Source organism: Phyllobates terribilis, unplaced genomic scaffold (assembly GCF_046119375.1).
Source record: "Phyllobates terribilis strain yellow unplaced genomic scaffold, ASM4611937v1 Scaffold_7__3_contigs__length_470593459, whole genome shotgun sequence".
Classification (NCBI taxonomy): Eukaryota; Metazoa; Chordata; class Amphibia; order Anura; family Dendrobatidae; genus Phyllobates; species Phyllobates terribilis.
This window is the reverse complement of record NW_027362767.1, coordinates 461,130,975-461,149,780: the sequence shown is the minus strand read 5'-3', so window position 1 is coordinate 461,149,780 and position 18,806 is coordinate 461,130,975.

Here is an 18,806-nt window from a genome sequence, read left to right as displayed (position 1 = left end):
CACACACAGTATGATATCCCCACAGTACATTCCCTCCACACACAGTATGATGTCTCCACAGTACATTCCCTTCACACACAGTATGATGTCTCCACAGTACATTCCCCACACACAGTATGATGTCCCCACAGTACATTCCCTCCACACAGTATGATGTCCCCACAGTACATTCCCCCACACACACAGTATGATGTCCCCACAGTACATTCCCTCCACACACAGTATGATGTCCCCACAGTACATTCCCCCCACACACAGTATGATGTCTCCACAGTACATTCCCCCACACACAGTATGATGTCTCCACAGAACATTCCCCCACACACAGTATGATGTCCCCACAGTACATTCCCTCCACACACAGTATGATGTCCTCACAGTACATTCCTCCACACACAGTATGATGTCCCCACAGTACATTCCCTTCTCACAGTATGATGTCCCCACAGTACATTCCCCCACACACACAGTATGATGTCCCCACAGTACATTCCCTCCACACACAGTATGATGTCCCCACAGTACATTCCCCCACACACAGTATGATGTCCCCACAGTACATTCCCCCACACACACAGTATGATGTCCCCACAGTACATTCCTCCACACACAGTATGATGTCTCCACAGTACATTCCCCCCACACACAGTATGATGTCCTCACAGTACATTCCCTCCACACACAGTATGATGTCCCCACAGTACATTCCCTCCACACACAGTATGATGTCCCCACAGTACATTCCCCCACACACAGTATGATGTCTCCACAGTACATTCCTCCACACACAGTATGATGTCCTCACAGTACATTCCCCCACACACAGTATGATGTCCCCACAGTACATTCCCTCCACACACAGTATGATGTCCTCACAGTACATTCCCCCACACACAGTATGATGTCTCCACAGTACATTCCTCCACACACAGTATGATGTCCCCACAGTACATTCCCCCACACACAGTATGATGTCCCCACAGTACATTCCTCCACACACAGTATGATGTCTCCACAGTACATTCCCCCACACACAGTATGATGTCTCCACAGTACATTCCTCCACACACAGTATGATGTCCCCACAGTACATTCCCTCCACACACAGTATGATGTCCCCACAGTACATTCCCTCCACACACAGTATGATGTCCCCACAGTACATTCCCCCACACACAGTATGATGTCCTCACAGTACATTCCTCCACACACAGTATGATGTCCCCACAGTACATTCCTCCACACACAGTATGATGTCCTCACAGTACATTCCCTCCACACACAGTATGATGTCCCCACAGTACATTCCCCCACACACAGTATGATGTCCTCACAGTACATTCCCACCACACACAGTATGATGTCCTCACAGTACATTCCCTCCACACACAGTATGATGTCCCCACAGTACATTCCCCCACACACAGTATGATGTCCCCACAGTACATTCCCCCACACACAGTATGATGTCCTCACAGTACATTCCTCCACACACAGTATGATGTCCCCACAGTACATTCCTCCACACACAGTATGATGTCCCCACAGTACATTCCTCCACACACAGTATGATGTCCCCACAGTACATTCCCTCCACACACAGTATGATGTCCCCACAGTACATTCCCCACACACATTATGATGTCCCCACAGTACATTCCTCCACACACAGTATGATGTCCCCACAGTACATTCCCTCCACACACAGTATGATGTCCCCACAGTACATTCCCCCACACACAGTATGATGTCCCCACAGTACATTCCTCCACACACAGTATGATGTCCCCACAGTACATTCCTCCACACACAGTATGATGTCCCCACAGTACATTCCCCCACACACAGTATGATGTCCTCACAGTACATTCCTCCACACACAGTATGATGTCCCCACAGTACATTCCCCCACACACAGTATGATGTCTCCACAGTACATTCCCTCCACACACAGTATGATGTCCCCACAGTACATTCTTCCACACACAGTATGATGTCTCCACAGTACATTCCTCCACACCCAGTATGATGTCTCCACAGTACATTCCTCCACACACAGTATGATGTCCCCACAGTACATTCCTCCACACACAGTATGATGTCCCCACAGTACATTCCTCCACACACAGTATGATGTCCCCACAGTACATTCCCCCACACACAGTATGATGTCCCCACAGTACATTTCTCCACACACAGTATGATGTCTCCACAGTACATTCCCTCCACACACAGTATGATGTCCTCACAGTACATTCCCCCCACACACAGTATGATGTCTCCACAGTACATTCCTCCACACACAGTATGATGTCCTCACAGTACATTCCCCCACACACAGTATGATGTCTCCACAGTACATTCCCCTCCACACACAGTATGATGTCTCCACAGTACATTCCCTCCACACACAGTATGATGTCCTCACAGTACATTCCCCCCACACACAGTATGATGTCTCCACAGTACATTCCTCCACACACAGTATGATGTCCCCACAGTACATTCCCCCACACACAGTATGATGTCTCCACAGTACATTCCCCACACACAGTATGATGTCTCCACAGTACATTCCCTCCACACACAGTATGATGTCCTCACAGTACATTCCCCCCACACACAGTATGATGTCTCCACAGTACATTCCTCCACACACAGTATGATGTCCCCACAGTACATTCTCCCACACACAGTATGATGTCTCCACAGTACATTCCTCCACACACAGTATGATGTCTCCACAGTACATTCCCCACACACAGTATGATGTCTCCACAGTACATTCCCCCCACACACAGTATGATGTCTCCACAGTACATTCCTCCACACACAGTATGATGTCCCCACAGTACATTCCCCACACACAGTATGATGTCTCCACAGTACATTCCTCCACACACAGTATGATGTCCCCACAGTACATTCCCCCACACACAGTATGATGTCTCCACAGTACATTCCTCCACACACAGTATGATGTCTCCACAGTACATTCCCCACACACAGTATGATGTCTCCACAGTACATTCCCCCCACACACAGTATGATGTCTCCACAGTACATTCCTCCACACACAGTATGATGTCCCCACAGTACATTCCCCCACACACAGTATGATGTCTCCACAGTACATTCCCCCACACACAGTATGATGTCTCCACAGTACATTCCCCACACACAGTATGATGTCTCCACAGTACATTCCCCCCACACACAGTATGATGTCCCCACAGTACATTCCCCCACACACAGTATGATGTCTCCACAGTACATTCCCCCACACACAGTATGATGTCTCCACAGTACATTCCCCACACACAGTATGATGTCTCCACAGTACATTCCCCCCACACACAGTATGATGTCCCCACAGTACATTCCCCCCACACACAGTATGATGTCCCCACAGTACATTCCCTCCACACACAGTATGATGTCTCCACAGTACATTCCTCCACACACAGTATGATGTCCCCACAGTACATTCCCCACACACAGTATGATGTCTCCACAGTACATTCCCCCCACACACAGTATGATGTCTCCACAGTACATTCCTCCACACACAGTATGATGTCCCCACAGTACATTCCCCACACACAGTATGATGTCCTCACAGTACATTCCCCCACACACAGTATGATGTCCTCACAGTACATTCCCTCCACACACAGTATGATGTCCCCACAGTACATTCCCTCCACACACAGTATGATGTCCTCACAGTACATTCCCACCACACACAGTATGATGTCCCCACAGTACATTCCCTCCACACACAGTATGATGTCCTCACAGTACATTCCCACCACACACAGTATGATGTCCCCACAGTACATTCCCTCCACACACAGTATGATGTCTCCACAGTACATTCCCCCACACACAGTATGATGTCCCCACAGTACATTCCCCTCACACAGTATGATGTCCTCACAGTACATTCCCTCCACACACAGTATGATGTCCCCACAGTAAATTCCTCCACACACAGTATGATGTCCCCACAGTACATTCCCTCCACACACAGTATGATGTCTCCACAGTACATTCCCCCACACACAGTATGATGTCCCCACAGTACATTCCCCTCACACAGTATGATGTCCTCACAGTACATTCCCTCCACACACAGTATGATGTCCCCACAGTACATTCCCTCCACACACAGTATGATGTCTCCACAGTACATTCCCCCACACACAGTATGATGTCCCCACAGTACATTCCCCTCACACAGTATGATGTCCTCACAGTACATTCCCTCCACACACAGTATGATGTCCCCACAGTAAATTCCTCCACACACAGTATGATGTCCTCACAGTACATTCCCACCACACACAGTATGATGTCCTCACAGTACATTCCTCCACACACAGTATGATGTCCCCACAGTACATTCTCCACACACAGTATGATGTCCCCACAGTACATTCCCTCACACACAGTATGATGTCCCCACAGTACATTCCCTCCACACACAGTATGATGTCCCCACAGTACATTCCCTCACACACAGTATGATGTCCCCACAGTACATTCCTCCACACACAGTATGATGTCCCCACAGTACATTCCCTCCACACACAGTATGATGTCTCCACAGTACATTCCTCCACACACAGTATGATGTCCCCACAGTACATTCCCTCCACACACAGTATGATGTCTCCACAGTACATTCCCCCCACACAGCTTTGAAAACTCAGCAAAAAGACTATATGTGCACGTGTCCTTAGGCTATGTACATACATCGTTTTTTTGTAGCTGGTTAAATAGAACAAGTTTAGTAATGGAACCCATTGTATGAAATTGCCTGAAAAAAACAATCATAAAATGTTCAAAATAATGATCATAAACATTTACATATAAAAAAACTATGCGCTGTTCACATGTTCAGGGTTTTGAATGTTTTTTAGCTACGCCAGTTTCTAATAACGTCAAGCAGCTGAAGGAATGGACTGGAGCAGCCTTCTGGTGTTTCCTGCTCAGTATTTTCCAATTCATGTCAATAGGAATGTTCAGAAGACACCCGGCCCACGGCTGCACATTTTTTGGAGCATTTTGCCAGCGTCTCTGCTTATAAAATCGCTAGCTGTTTCTTCATTATTCAATAGAATGAAACATGACTGGAAGACGACAGTAAAAAAAGACTTCGCAAAAATCGTGACAAAACCCGGCAAAAAATCGCCAGTGGCTAAAATCATCAGAAAAATGGTTAGGAAACGACCTGCCAAGAATGACACAAAAGACGCTTCAGGAAAAAAACTCCACAGTTTTCTGAAGTTTTGTAAACATTTTTTTTTGCACACGGAAGTCTTTTTGCTCGGTTTTTGGAGCAGAAACTGCCTGAGTGGAAACTCAGTGAAAACTCTTTGAATCCTCCTCAGAAACTATTAACTCCTCAAAAAATGTGGCATATGTGGCATTTCAGCTCAGTGGCTATGTGCCAGAACCTAGAGGAAACTCAAAAATAGCAAAACTCCTCAAAAACGTGTATGAATGAAGCCTTGGGCTGGGGCTATACAGCAATTTTGGCTATGACACTGGCTGCTCGGCCAAAGATCTCTATATGCCACTGGTACATCCTAGTGTAATGCAGGTGAATGCGGATGCATTGCTACCTTTAGGGTATCATGGCCGCAACAAAAAAGTTGCAAAAAAGTTGCATTGAGCATTCCTAGTAAGAAGTTTCCCAAATATTGGCTTGGTCAAAAAGGCGGGAATCACCCAGCAAATGAACAAAATGCTCCTTCGTCAAGTGAATGATTTTGAAGCTTATAAGTCATTGTTCTCGGCAGCACATCATCCTGTGTAACCAGCCTGTGCTGCCGAGAACAAGATCTTTATTGTGAACAGAGTGAACGATCGCTCTGTTCACAATAGTGTCATCGGGTGAATAGACGACGGCTGAAGAGCTTACGTGTAGTGAATCGGTGGTCCTTGGCTGAGATCGGGCCTTATAGTTTCTGCACACGGGGTCTTTCTCAGGGCTCCGTAACCCACCTGAAAAAGTGCTGAATAAAAGTTACAAAGAATGAACATGCACCGTGCATTTTGTCTTTTGATCGTCTTTTAACCCGTTCTTGTTCGTAAAGATGTGAAGCGGTTAAAAGCTGCGACCCGACTGTTCTCCAGGCGGATTTTACTCCGGAGCTGCTCACTAGATAAAACATAAAAGTCCCCAAAAAAAAGCTGGCGAGAAAGCCAGAACTAAAAGCAGCAAAAAAAGACGCTTCAGGAAAAACACCGCCGGCGACTAAAACAAAAAAAAAGGGTCAACCAGGGGTTGGATCCCATTTAGTAAATTAACAAGAAACTGAGGACAGATGGAGGAGTGTGACTGCAGGATCAGACTACACAGGGCGGTCTGTAGTCTGTAACCTTGGAGACGCATCGATCTGTGGAGGAGCTGGAGACGCAGAACAATATTTAAATGTTTGGACTCTTAGGGCCCAATTCATTAAGAAACGGCAGTTTATATGCCTGTATTAATGATGAACGTGCCGGAGTAAGTGGAGCCTAATTCATTGAGAGGCGCGCCTCGGTCAAGGACTGGAGTAATATTTCTGGAGTGAGGTTATGCTACAAGTGTTAATGAATTTATTGTTCAGGCTTTACCCCGTCCCACCCATTCTCCACCTACATTGGCAGAGCCGGCCGAAACTGGCGCGAAAAAGTTTTTCAACTTCTCCAAGGCATTTTATGCCAGAAATCTAGTAAGAAATAGTTTGCTGAATCGGGGCCTTAGACTGGACGACGTGGCTGTCGAGGAGAGGAAGCGTTGGGGTCTTCTCTCCATCAGAAACAATTGCTATAGTGATAAAGGACGGCCAGGCAGAGTGCCCACCTGACGTTCACCCCCCATCTCTGTGCCCCTCACTGTCTGCACCATTTCAGTGTAAATCTCTGCGCAGAGAAGTCTCATCATCAAGGTTATTGGAAAGTTTCACAGTTTCCTTCAGGAGCCCCTCGCACATCTGAGAGCGAAACATTACAGGAAAGTGAGGAGAGATGAGAAGCTGAAAAACAGAAATCTAATTTCAAGGGTCCAGGAATTTCTTTCTTCAGAAGTTTTCTGATTTCTTCTTATCTCTGCTTTCTGATAAACAGTTTTAATAATTAATCAGCGTGTCACACTTCTCAAAATCTCTTCAGTTAATCCATTCGTTTGGTGTCCTTTCTAAATATATTTGCATATAACATGAAGTAGATATGTAGCACCCTGAGGATTCGGCTGCTACAGGGGTATTGCACCTCAACCCAGAGGTGTGATATTCCACTCCCGGGTAAGGATGGAGTGTGGAACTGAGCTCGGTAGGCTGCATGCACTACACACATCCCATTTCAGAGGAGCAGACCGACGGTACTCCCACTTAGAAATGTGCAGGTACGACCGAGTCTGTTCCTGGCTGGAGTGGGAGGGGGGGTGGTACATCCCAGTAGTGTAGGGGCAGATAGGGGGAGCAGTCTGGGTAAAGATAGGAGCTCATTGGGTGCTGGTCACCTGAGCTCACACATAGAGGGTGTATATAAGGTGGGCACCATCAAAGATCAGGGTCAGATGCAGAGGATCAGATGCAGAGAGTCAGTCAGATGCAGAGAACAAGTCAGTTGGAGACAGCAAGACAGCTGCAGAGGAGCAGACAGCAAGCAGAGAGGAAGTCAGCCTGCAGCAAGGGAGAAGAGAGACCCTGAGTGAGAGAGGAGCAGAGAAGGAGTACCCAGAGGGGAGAACAGAGAGGACCCAAGAACCCAAATTAAAACACCGGGTGAGGAGTCGGCATCAGGGTACCGGAACCCAAGCTGGTGGGGGTTAAAACATTCCCCAGCCAGAGACCGGAGACCGTGGGCAGTGTCTGCCACGGCCACCCATCACATCCACCCCGAAGGCACACCACATGAAGGGTCAGGGAACCCAGGGCCAAGGGTGTCCCAACAGAAGGCCCGAGGGAGCTGGACCTAGGTGGATTACTGGTGGGGACGGCCAGAGAACGGGACAGAAAGAGAGCTCAGGGCCACGCTCCGGACTTGTTTGGGGGTTGGCTGGATCCAGGACCTGGTGGACGCAGCACGGCTCGGGTGGTCACTAGCAGCTGGAGTGACCAGTACAACATCTGCAGTAAGTAAACACCCTTAACTGCACTACCCGACTCTGTCTTCATTGCCGTCTGCACTACACCACCACAACCCCCATCCTCTGCGCTTGTCCCCTCTGAGGTTATACCCCTCCCGTTGGGGGTTATCCCACCAAGCTGCGCACCCACCATCAGCCTCAGCGGACCCTGCTGCAGCGGCGGCCACAGTGACCGCATCACAACGGGTGGCGTAGTCGACACAAAAGAACTCTTAATAACATCTGTAGGACTGCCACATAACACTGAGCTTGACGCCCTGGGCACGGGGCCGGGTCACAGCCGCTCGGAGACTACAACCCCCCCCATCTGATCCGGTGCCGGGTATTCCCCTCAAAAAGGAATATGTCCCAGGGGGCGCGTCAACTTTGGCGTAGTCGGCAGGATTACGTGCCCGCAACACCCGGGTACTGCGTGCCTGAAGAAAAGTGCAAGTTTACCTCAGAAAGAAGTCTCCCGCCGGTTCCGGAGGGTCCACGCCATCGGACCCCATCACAAGTCGATTCCCGCCGATTGTCCGCCATTTCCAACTTGTTCCCGCCATCTGCAGAGTTTCCCGCCACTGGGCGACGCTTCCCACCAAAACCGCAGATTTCCCGCCTTGGAAGAGCAGCGGACGCCATTATGGGCGTGCCAAAGGAGGGCAAGAGGCCACCTCCCATCGTGGGCCGGGACAGAAAATGGCGCCAAAAGTGGAAACCGCCCCCACCAACAGAGACTGTGATGCTGGAGGTGTCTGTCAGCGTGAAAGAACTACCCCTGGAGCTGACAGTCACCGAGTTGCCCCGGGACCGCCCTCGAAGTGGGAGGAGACGAAAGAAAAGAACAAAGATGGGTGCCGCCTGGAGCAGTCTGGAGCGAGCGCACCCGGAGACAAGAAGTCTGGAGAGGAGCAGCAAAGAAGCTCACCCGGAGATGTCCAGAGAGCAGAGCAGCACCGGCCCGCTGGCCAGGAGCCTGCTGGAAGAAGAGCAGAGCAGCACCGACCCGTTGGTCAGGAGCCTGCTAGACACCACGACCCCGCTAGGCCTAGTGGAGGTCCTTGCACAGCTCCCCCGAGACCGGGAGTGTGCGCAGACTGCCCTGGAGGGCCTCGCACGGAGGATGGCCCGGGTACAGCGCGAGATATTGGCGGAATGGAGCCGGGAGATGGCCCAGCAAGCTGAAACCAAGACGCAAGCTGAAACCAAGACCCGGAGCACGCCAGCCGAGATGAGGAAGGAGACCGCCTCTGAGGATGGCGCGGGAGGACCCAAGGCCGGAGACGGCGCCGAGGAGGGAGCCGAACGCATGGAGGCAGGTAAAGGGGACGCCTATACCCCAAGCCGTGACACCGCTTACCTGCCCCAGCTCCCCGTCGCAGAGCCCGAAAGTCCCCCTGCTGTGCCCGAAAACGCCATGTCACCGACGCAGACTAGGCCCCAACCGGAAGCCGCCGCCGCGACCCCTGTGACGTCACACGCCTCGACCCCGAGCGTGACCAAGCAGGAAGTACCACCAGCCTGGTCGCAGGGCCTAGAATTCCCGGGCGCCGCAACACCAACAGCGCCCCCTACCTCTGCGGAGCCTCCGGCCTGGCCGCAAGGCCAGGTAGCCCAGGGCGCCGCCGTATTAACGGTGCCCTTCACCTTCCAGGTGCCCCAGGCCTGGCCGCAAGGCCTGGGCAACCCGGGCGCCACCACCACCGCGCTCGCACCCGTAAAACCAAGGGTGCCGCGTCTGGGAGGAGGAGCAAGAGGACCCGGACGGGTCTGAAGTAACAACCAGCTGTAAGCAAAGAGCAGGAGGAAGACGCCGTTGAGTGCGGCAGAGCAAGTGATGTAAATAGTTACCCGACCGGGTACCAAAGAAACTGAAACTGTTGCTATATATATATAGTCCCCGTTGGGACCAGCTGAGTGAACTGTTACCCGTTTAACCCCTTAATCCCACAGGCTGAGGACTGTGAGCAGCCATTCCCTTCCCTCTACCTGGCCGAGGACTGAGAGCGGCCACTATCCCTGTATATAGTTGCGCTTCCTAAAGCGCCCCCTACCGGTTTTATAGGAAAACCAGTTTTTCTAAGAGACTGTCGCACTTTTCCCGGACACACGTTGCACAGTGTCCGGAGGAGGAACCTGAAACAAGAGACGACGAGAATGTTTATATGAAAAGTTTTATATATATAATGTTTTATATGTTTTATATGTTTATGAAAAAAAAAAAAAAATGTATGTTTTTGGTGTTATTTATGTCTTACAGCCCGAGGACGTGCTGTGATTTACCAGGGGGGAATGTAGCACCCTGAGGATTCGGCTGCTACAGGGGTATTGCACCTCAACCCAGAGGTGTGATATTCCACTCCCGGGTAAGGATGGAGTGTGGAACTGAGCTCGGTAGGCTGCATGCACTACACACATCCCATTTCCGAGGAACAGGCCGACGGTACTCCCACTTAGAAATGTGCAGGTACGACCGAGTCTGTTCCTGGCTGGAGTGGGAGGGGGGTGGTACATCCCAAGTAGTGTAGGGGCAGATAGGGGGAGCAGCCTGGGTAAAGATAGGAGCTCATTGGGTGCTGGTCACCTGAGCTCACACATAGAGGGTGTATATAAGGTGGGCACCATCAAAGATCAGGGTCAGATGCAGAGGATCAGATGCAGAGAGTCAGTCAGATGCAGAGAACAAGTCAGATGCAGAGAACAAGTCAGTTGGAGACAGCAAGACAGCTGCAGAGGAGCAGACAGCAAGCAGAGAGGAAGTCAGCCTGCAGCAAGGGAGAAGAGAGACCCTGAGTGAGAGAGGAGCAGAGAAGGAGTACCCAGAGGGGAGAACAGAGAGGACCCAAGAACCCAAATTAAAACACCGGGTGAGGAGTCGGCATCAGGGTACCGGAACCCAAGCTGGTGGGGGTTAAAACATTCCCCAGCCAGAGACCGGAGACCGTGGGCAGTGTCTGCCACGGTCACCCATCACATCCACCCCGAAGGCACACCACATGAAGGGTCAGGGAACCCAGGGCCAAGGGTGTCCCAACAGAAGGCCCGAGGGAGCTGGACCTAGGTGGATTACTGGTGGGGACGGCCAGAGAACGGGACAGAAAGAGAGCTCAGGGCCACGCTCCGGACTTGTTTGGGGGTTGGCTGGATCCAGGACCTGGTGGACGCAGCACGGCTCGGGTGGTCACTAGCAGCTGGAGTGACCAGTACAACATCTGCAGTAAGTAAACACCCTTAACTGCACTACCCGACTCTGTCTTCATTGCCGTCTGCACTACACCACCACAACCCCCATCCTCTGCGCCTGTCCCCTCTGAGGTTATACCCCTCCCGTTGGGGGTTATCCCACCAAGCTGCGCACCCACCATCAGCCTCAGCGGACCCTGCTGCAGCGGCGGCCACAGTGACCGCATCACAACGGGTGGCGTAGTCGACACAAAAGAACTCTTAATAACATCTGTAGGACTGCCACATAACACTGAGCTTGACGCCCTGGGCACGGGCCGGGTCACAGCCGCTCGGAGACTACAACCCCCCCCATCTGATCCGGTGCCGGGTATTCCCCTCAAAAAGGAATATGTCCCAGGGGGCGCGTCAGATACATCTGCTGGCGCAACGTGCACATATCTGCGGATGGGGGGGCAGCGACAAGACCCTCGGTGGTGACATCAGTGATCGATTAGTATGGACACAAAAAAGTAACAAATAGCAACAATTTCATTTCAACAAGGTTTGTAGAAAACCCCCTCCAATGTATCTTCAGAAACATCTGCAACTTCCTAAAGTTTTAAGCTTTTGTATATTTGTTGAGATTTTGTCTCCACTTGTTGGAAGGGTCCATTGATTATCTGATGACGAAGGATCTACTATCTGTAATCTGTGGTGAATCCAGTCCAGCGTTTGCCACGACAAATCATCTATCACCCGGGGCCCATCCATCCATCCATAGTGATGGAATATCTGTACTGCGGACAGGACCAGTACTCGGAGCAAGAGACAATCTGCAGCCGCCCTCCACTGCCGGCAGCAAGATAGGACCCTGAGCAGAAGACCCCAATATTAACTCTGAAGTGCCTTATAGGAAGGATGGAAATTAAACTTCTGATGTACACACCCCCTCAGAGGTATTATCAAAAGCTTCTCGAAGTCTATGGAGAAACTCAGCATGGAAAGCCATTCTTAGAGACTTTAATGGAAAAAAGGCACTGGCCACAAAAATACTGTATGCCATTGATCAGTTTATATGGACCAGTTTAGAACATCAACTCTTGGCTGCGAAAAACAAAAACTTACAAAAAATGCAAAGAGAATTAAAGCAAAAACTAACCTATGTGATGAATCTGAATCTGGTCCTTGTTAGGGATGGGCGGACCCCTGGATGTTTGGGTCCATCGGGTTCAGCCGAACTTTATAAAACAGTTTGGTTCGGGTACCAAAAAGAACGCAGCTCCATAGTAACAGCAACTGCCAGGTGCCGCTCCGCGAGACCCGACTGTTGTGAACTGAGGTGACCTCAGTAAGGTTATCTCAGTTCACAGCGGCCGGTGCTCACGGGGCCAGCGCTGCTGTGAACTGAGGTAACCTTACCGAGGTCACTGCTTGCAGTGTGAGAAATTTCTCATTGTCAGTGGTGATGCCAGTAAGGGTATGCCAGTAAGGGTACCTCAGCTGACAGGAGCTAGTTCTCATGAGGGTAGCACGAGTGCCGGACTAATGAGCGACCGCGAGTCCAGCGCTCATCAGTCCGGCGCTCATCAGTCCGGCGCTCATCAGACCTGCGCTCATCAGACCGGCGCTCATCAGTCCGGCGCTCATCAGTCCGGCGCTCATCAGACCGGCGCTCATCAGTCCGGCGCTCATCAGTCCGGCGCTCATCAGACCGGCGCTCATCAGTCCGGCGCTCATCAGTCCGCCGCTCATCAGACCGGCGCTCATCAGTCCGGCGCTCATCAGTCCGGCGCTCATCAGACCGGTGCTCATCAGTCCGGCGCTCATCAGTCCGGCGCTCATCAGTCCGGCGCTCACCAGACCGGCGCTCATCAGTCCGCCGCTCATCAGTCCGGCGCTCATCAGACCGGCGCTCATCAGACCGGCGCTCACCAGTCCGCCGCTCATCAGTCCTGCACTCGTGAGCACCGTCCTCTGTGACCTGAGATAACGTTAATGACGTCACTTCAGTTCACAACAGCCGGGTCTCGTGGAGTGCAGCGCGGCACCCAGCAGTTGCTGCTACTCCAGTGTATGGAGCTGTGTTTTTTGAACGGAGGTCCATACACTGGATGTAGCAGAGTTGGGGATTGTCATGGGACCTCATTATTATGAATCTGCGGACAGGTAAGGATAACTTTGTTTTTTTATTTTTATGTTAATAAATGGGTAAAAGAGGGGAATTGTTGGGGAGTGATTTGTTCAATTATTATCAATTTATTAACATAAAAATAAAAAATCAAACTAATGCTCTCCTGTCCGTCGATAATCCGTAATGCTGATGTCCCGCAAGGAGCCCCAACTCTGCTACATCCAGATGCTGTGCTGAGCGGTGACATCAGTCCGGCAGCCGGACCACACTGAGCGGAGCGTCAGAACGCGGCTGCTTGTGATCGGCGGTGATGTCGTTAAGGTTAGCGCTGGTCACACGCAGCCGCGTTCTCACGCTCCGCTCAGTGTGGTCTGGCTGCCGGGCTGAGTGGTGACATTACTGATGTCACCGCTCAGCACAGCATCCGGATGGAGCAGAGTTGGGGCTTGTTGTGGGACATCAACACTATTGATTATCGGAGGACAGGTGAGCATTCATTTTATTTTTTATTTTTATGTTAAAAAATGGGAAAAAGAGGGGATTTGTCGGGGAGTGATTTGTACAATTAAATGACTTTTCTTTGTGTATGTCTTTATTAATTTTCACTACGGCGTTAGTAATGGGGGTGTCTGATAGACGCCTCTCCATTACTAACCCTTGAGCTTGATGTCAGCTGACATCAACCCCAAAATATTACCCCACTTGCCACCGCACCAGGGCAAGTGGGAAGAGCCGGTCAAAACGTCAGAACTGGCGCATCTAATGGATGCACCTTTTCTGGGGCGGTGGCAGGCTGCTATTTTTAGGCTAGAGAGGGCCAAATACACATAGCCCCCTTCTCAGCCTGAGAATGCCAGCCCGCAGCTATCTACTTTATTTTGGCTGGTTATCAAAAATGGGGGCCCCACAGTATTTTTTTAAATTATTTAAATAATTTAAAAAAAATGTTGTGGGACCCCTCTATTTTTGATATCCAGGCAAGATAAAGCTGACAGCTGGGGGCTGTAGCCCACAACTGTTGGCTTTACCTGCACTTGTTATCAAAGATAGAGGAGACACCACGTCTTTTTTTTTTTTTAAAACAGTGCTCCGGCCAATCACAGCCATGCCAATACTTGACATGGCTGTGATGGGGCCAGAAGTGCCCACACAGGAATTGCTTGTTGATTGGCTGCGCTTCAGCTTTTCAACAAGCTTTGTTCGGGCTGCCGAACTCAAACAGTAACACGGACTTCCAGGAGAAGTCGATGTTTGGGGTCCGTGCACAGACCCCGAACTTTCTCGTTTGGGTTCACCCATCACTAGTCCTAGTGTAAGTATTTTACTATCAGTAGAGAGAGGCTTTTTTATTTTGCACAGCCCTGCGGTTACGTGCACACGTCTTTTTTTTAGGTGAATTCTGTCTAGAATCTTTCTGAAAAAGTGTTAAAAAAAAAAAAACACCAAACAAAACTAAATATAATGCACAGCGATGTAAAAACGACTTGTTGTCCATATGTTGAGTCTTTTTGAAATTCTTCAATTTCTTCATGTTTCCAAAGCTGCGAAGTGTTAAATGCAGTGACCCAAGCGCTCTTCTGGCAGATGCTCACTATTACTCTCAACGTAAAATATACGCCAGTGGCGAAGTCACCGCAAAAGACATCTGGAAAAGCAAAAAAAGATACCACTGGCGTTTTCCTGAATGTGTCTGTTGCATGAAAAACTCAGTAGGTACACAGACGTCTTAGAGACATCACGTTCACAATCTTCATGGTCTCGTCATGCTAAGATTTCTGTAAGCACCTTGCAATGCTTTATTCTCCCTGTGGTGGCGCAATAGCTGCGCTGAGCACTTACTGCATGACTACTTACTGATTAGGGATGATTGCTGACGTTCCAGCAGCAGGAAACCTTGTGTTTTGCTTTTGGTCGCTGGGACATCCAAGTAGAGAAGGACGACCCCTTTCTGTGCAGCCTCCTGGCTCTGGGAGCAGATCGCTCCTGCTTGTAGAGAGATCAATGTGGCTTATGCCAGTATCTTATGGAATTGAGGGATCTCTAATTCTCTATTCACGGTGCCTTCAAACCCGAGATAAACCCCAAAGCTGATTATCAGCACATCCACTCCATGTCTCTAAGCGCCCTTCATGCAATAAAACTGAGTAGTAAGTGCCAGAAGTTTTATTCATGTTCATCATATTTTTCTTGAACTTTTTTGATTCGGTCACTTCTGGATGTGTTAATAGTTTGAATTATCACATTAAATGGCAATAGAAGTAAATCTTCCCACTTGAGACAGAACATTTTATTACCAAGACGTGCGGTAGTCAGATTCCGAGAAATCGCGAAGCCCTTTGGAATTCTTGTGACATTAAAATACTCAGAAGTAAGTTGTGAGAATTAGCCGATGTCTGAACGGCTGAACTATCGGAAGCATCGTCATTATAGCAGCTGTCACAAAGTCTTCATACCACTCCACATACTCCAGAGGTGGCGGCATAAGGACAGGCTGATAAGACGTGCCCGCGCTCAAAAGAAAAGGCTGGAAACATCCTATCGACAGTTCTAGGTGTAAAGTTCACAATCAACACCGATAAATTCTGGAATGAAATGGAGGGGCAATGTCTGCCAAAAGTCCAACATATAACAGACAGGTGCTAGAAAGCCACTTTATATCTGACCATTGGATGGTCATCAGCCACTGATAGAATGTTACCATTTTCAATAATAACAAACTGATACATTGTTATAAAGTAAGGAGGAAAGTTACCATGTGTCCCGCAGGATGTGCCAGGATGGGAAGGCGGGGGTGGACAGGGTAGGAGAGTTATCCTGTCACCGTCATTCCTACACAGGAGACACACAAAGTCGCTTCTTCTAGAACAAGAGTGACAGTACAACATTTTGACCGCTACTCCCTGAATCTTAAAGGTACGATCCTGCGGCCCCGACGCTGCAGAGCAGCCACGCGGCTTTCACCCTCATTAATGCAAGTGAGCGGCCGCAATTTTTTTTTTCACCTGCGGACTTTCCTCATTGATGTTAGTCTATAGGGAAAGCCCACAGGAGAAATTGACATGCTGCGGGTCTGAAAGACGAGCCGCTTGTCAGTGTCTGCGGGTGCATGGAGATGCATAGTGGACATGGGATCCTGACGCTGCGGGTTTGACGCTGCATAAACACATCGCTTCAAACCTGCAGCGGCTCTTGAACGTGCACACATACCCTAAAAGATGAAAATATGAAGGCAGCCGCGTTTTTCTAATCGCAGACAACCCGTCTGCAGTCCGCAGTATTGTAGCTCTTCTCCATTGAAGTGATCAGGACGGAGCTGTAATACCGGACACGAACCGGGGAAAAGGTGTGGCAGTTTGATAAGAAAATCAGTCATATTCTTCTAATAGTGGACAGCCCCTTTCATGATTTTATTGTAGAAAATGCCTAATGAGTAAGGGCTCTTTCACACGTCAGTATCTCTGGTACTAGTGGTGACAGTTTCCACACATACCGGAGACACTGACACACGCAGACCCATTAAAATCAATGGGTATGTGCACATGTCCGTGTGTTTCCACGGGCCGTGTGTCCATGTGCTCCACACGCTGACATGTCCGCAAAACGTACCACACGGATGACATCCATGTGTCACCCGAGTGAAACAAGCCGGCACCTAGGAATCACACTATTCCCAAGTGCCGGTGCTGAACACTGTCCTCATCATGGTTCACTGCCGGCGCTGCGATCAGCACCAGCAGGGACAATGATGAGGGTAGTGGTAGTTTGATCCTGCAGTGTCTCTGTGTAAAAATAAGAATAAAATAATAAAATCCATATACTCACCTGTCCAGAGATGTGCCCCGCTGTAATCCATGTGACTGCTGACACAGAGGAGCCGGGGAGAATGAGCGGCTCCTGAGCTGCACTCGGTGAGTGACAGGACACCACTCCTGAGCTTAGCGCATCTTCGGGGCCTGCTCGCTGCAGGAGTCATTCTCCTTGGCTCCTCTGTGTCAGCGGTCGCATGGATTACAGTGGAGGACACTCCGGACAGGTGAGTATATGGGTTTTATTATTTTATTCTTATTTTTACAGGTGGGGACACTGCGGGAGCAGACACTACTACCCTCTCATGGTCCCTGCTGGTGCTGATCGCAGCGCTGGGAAGGAACCATGATAAGGGCAGCGTTCAGCACCCGCGCTTGGGAACAGCGCTACCTGTACACTGATTCCCAGGCGCAGTCCGTGTGATCCTGATGCGGCACATGGTGGCCACACACTCAGACACGACACACGGATATCTCCTATATACGGACGTGTGAAACCGGCCCTGGCTGTATGTACCAGAGAGACAGACTTATAAGTGCTGCGGGGCCCAGTCCTGGTTGATCACCTTTATTGCACTACAGTAACCAGAACTCCCCTCTACAGAGGAAATGCTATATTGTCAAGTGAGGGGCCAAGGATCTGCCCAGGAGACGGGCAATTAGCTGGGAAACTACTATTATGCTGTTCTGTACTGGGAGCAAAACCTTCCACCATAATTGAGGCCATTTCTGATTTTTGCTCCGGGGTCCGGTGACTCCATTATTTATATTACACAGTTAATATTAAACTTGTGGTAATAAAGCTGCGGACAAAATGATCATTTGGAGCAGATGATACATCTGTGACGCTTATTAATGACGATTTGTCCACGTACATTATGTCCATCTCCTGCCCTCGTAAAAAGGAGCAAGAATCTCATCTGCGGATGATGAATCTGTCATGAGATGTCTTAGAGGAGAGACTAGACCCGCCGGGCAGGACGACTCGTTCCTTCTGTTTTCTCCCAAACTATAGACAGAAGGGTTGTGGTAATGTCTATAGGGTGATAGGATCTCCATTACCTAGAGCCCGTCCTCACAGGGATCTTTCCTAATTATTTCTCAGGTTCCTGTGTTTTTTACAAATTACACTCAGTTGTGTAGTAGATCAAATTCACTTCAATGGGAGCTGAGCTGCAGTTCCCAAGAACGGCCTCTACACAGTGTATGGCGCTGTGCTGTGCCCGCACACTATGTACTGGGACCTGCTAACAGCTGATTGGTTGGTGGGGATGTCGAACCCCAACGCATCTGATATTGATAACCTATCCTAAGGGTAATCTATTTCCCTGTACAACTCCTTAAATATCTCTATGAATGATTCATTGATTGCGATTTACTCACCCAACTCCACTGTAATTACATTATAATGGAGGAAAAGCAGAGTTGTGGCAATCATAGATGAATGAAGTTGTGTTTTGTGACCACAGCTGCCCCGTTCATTCTCACAGGATCCCATCCATCCTTAGAAAGCGAGAAGAGATCGGCTGTAATCTGGAAATGATCTGCGGAGGCTCCTGGAGCGACACATGAACAATGCAAT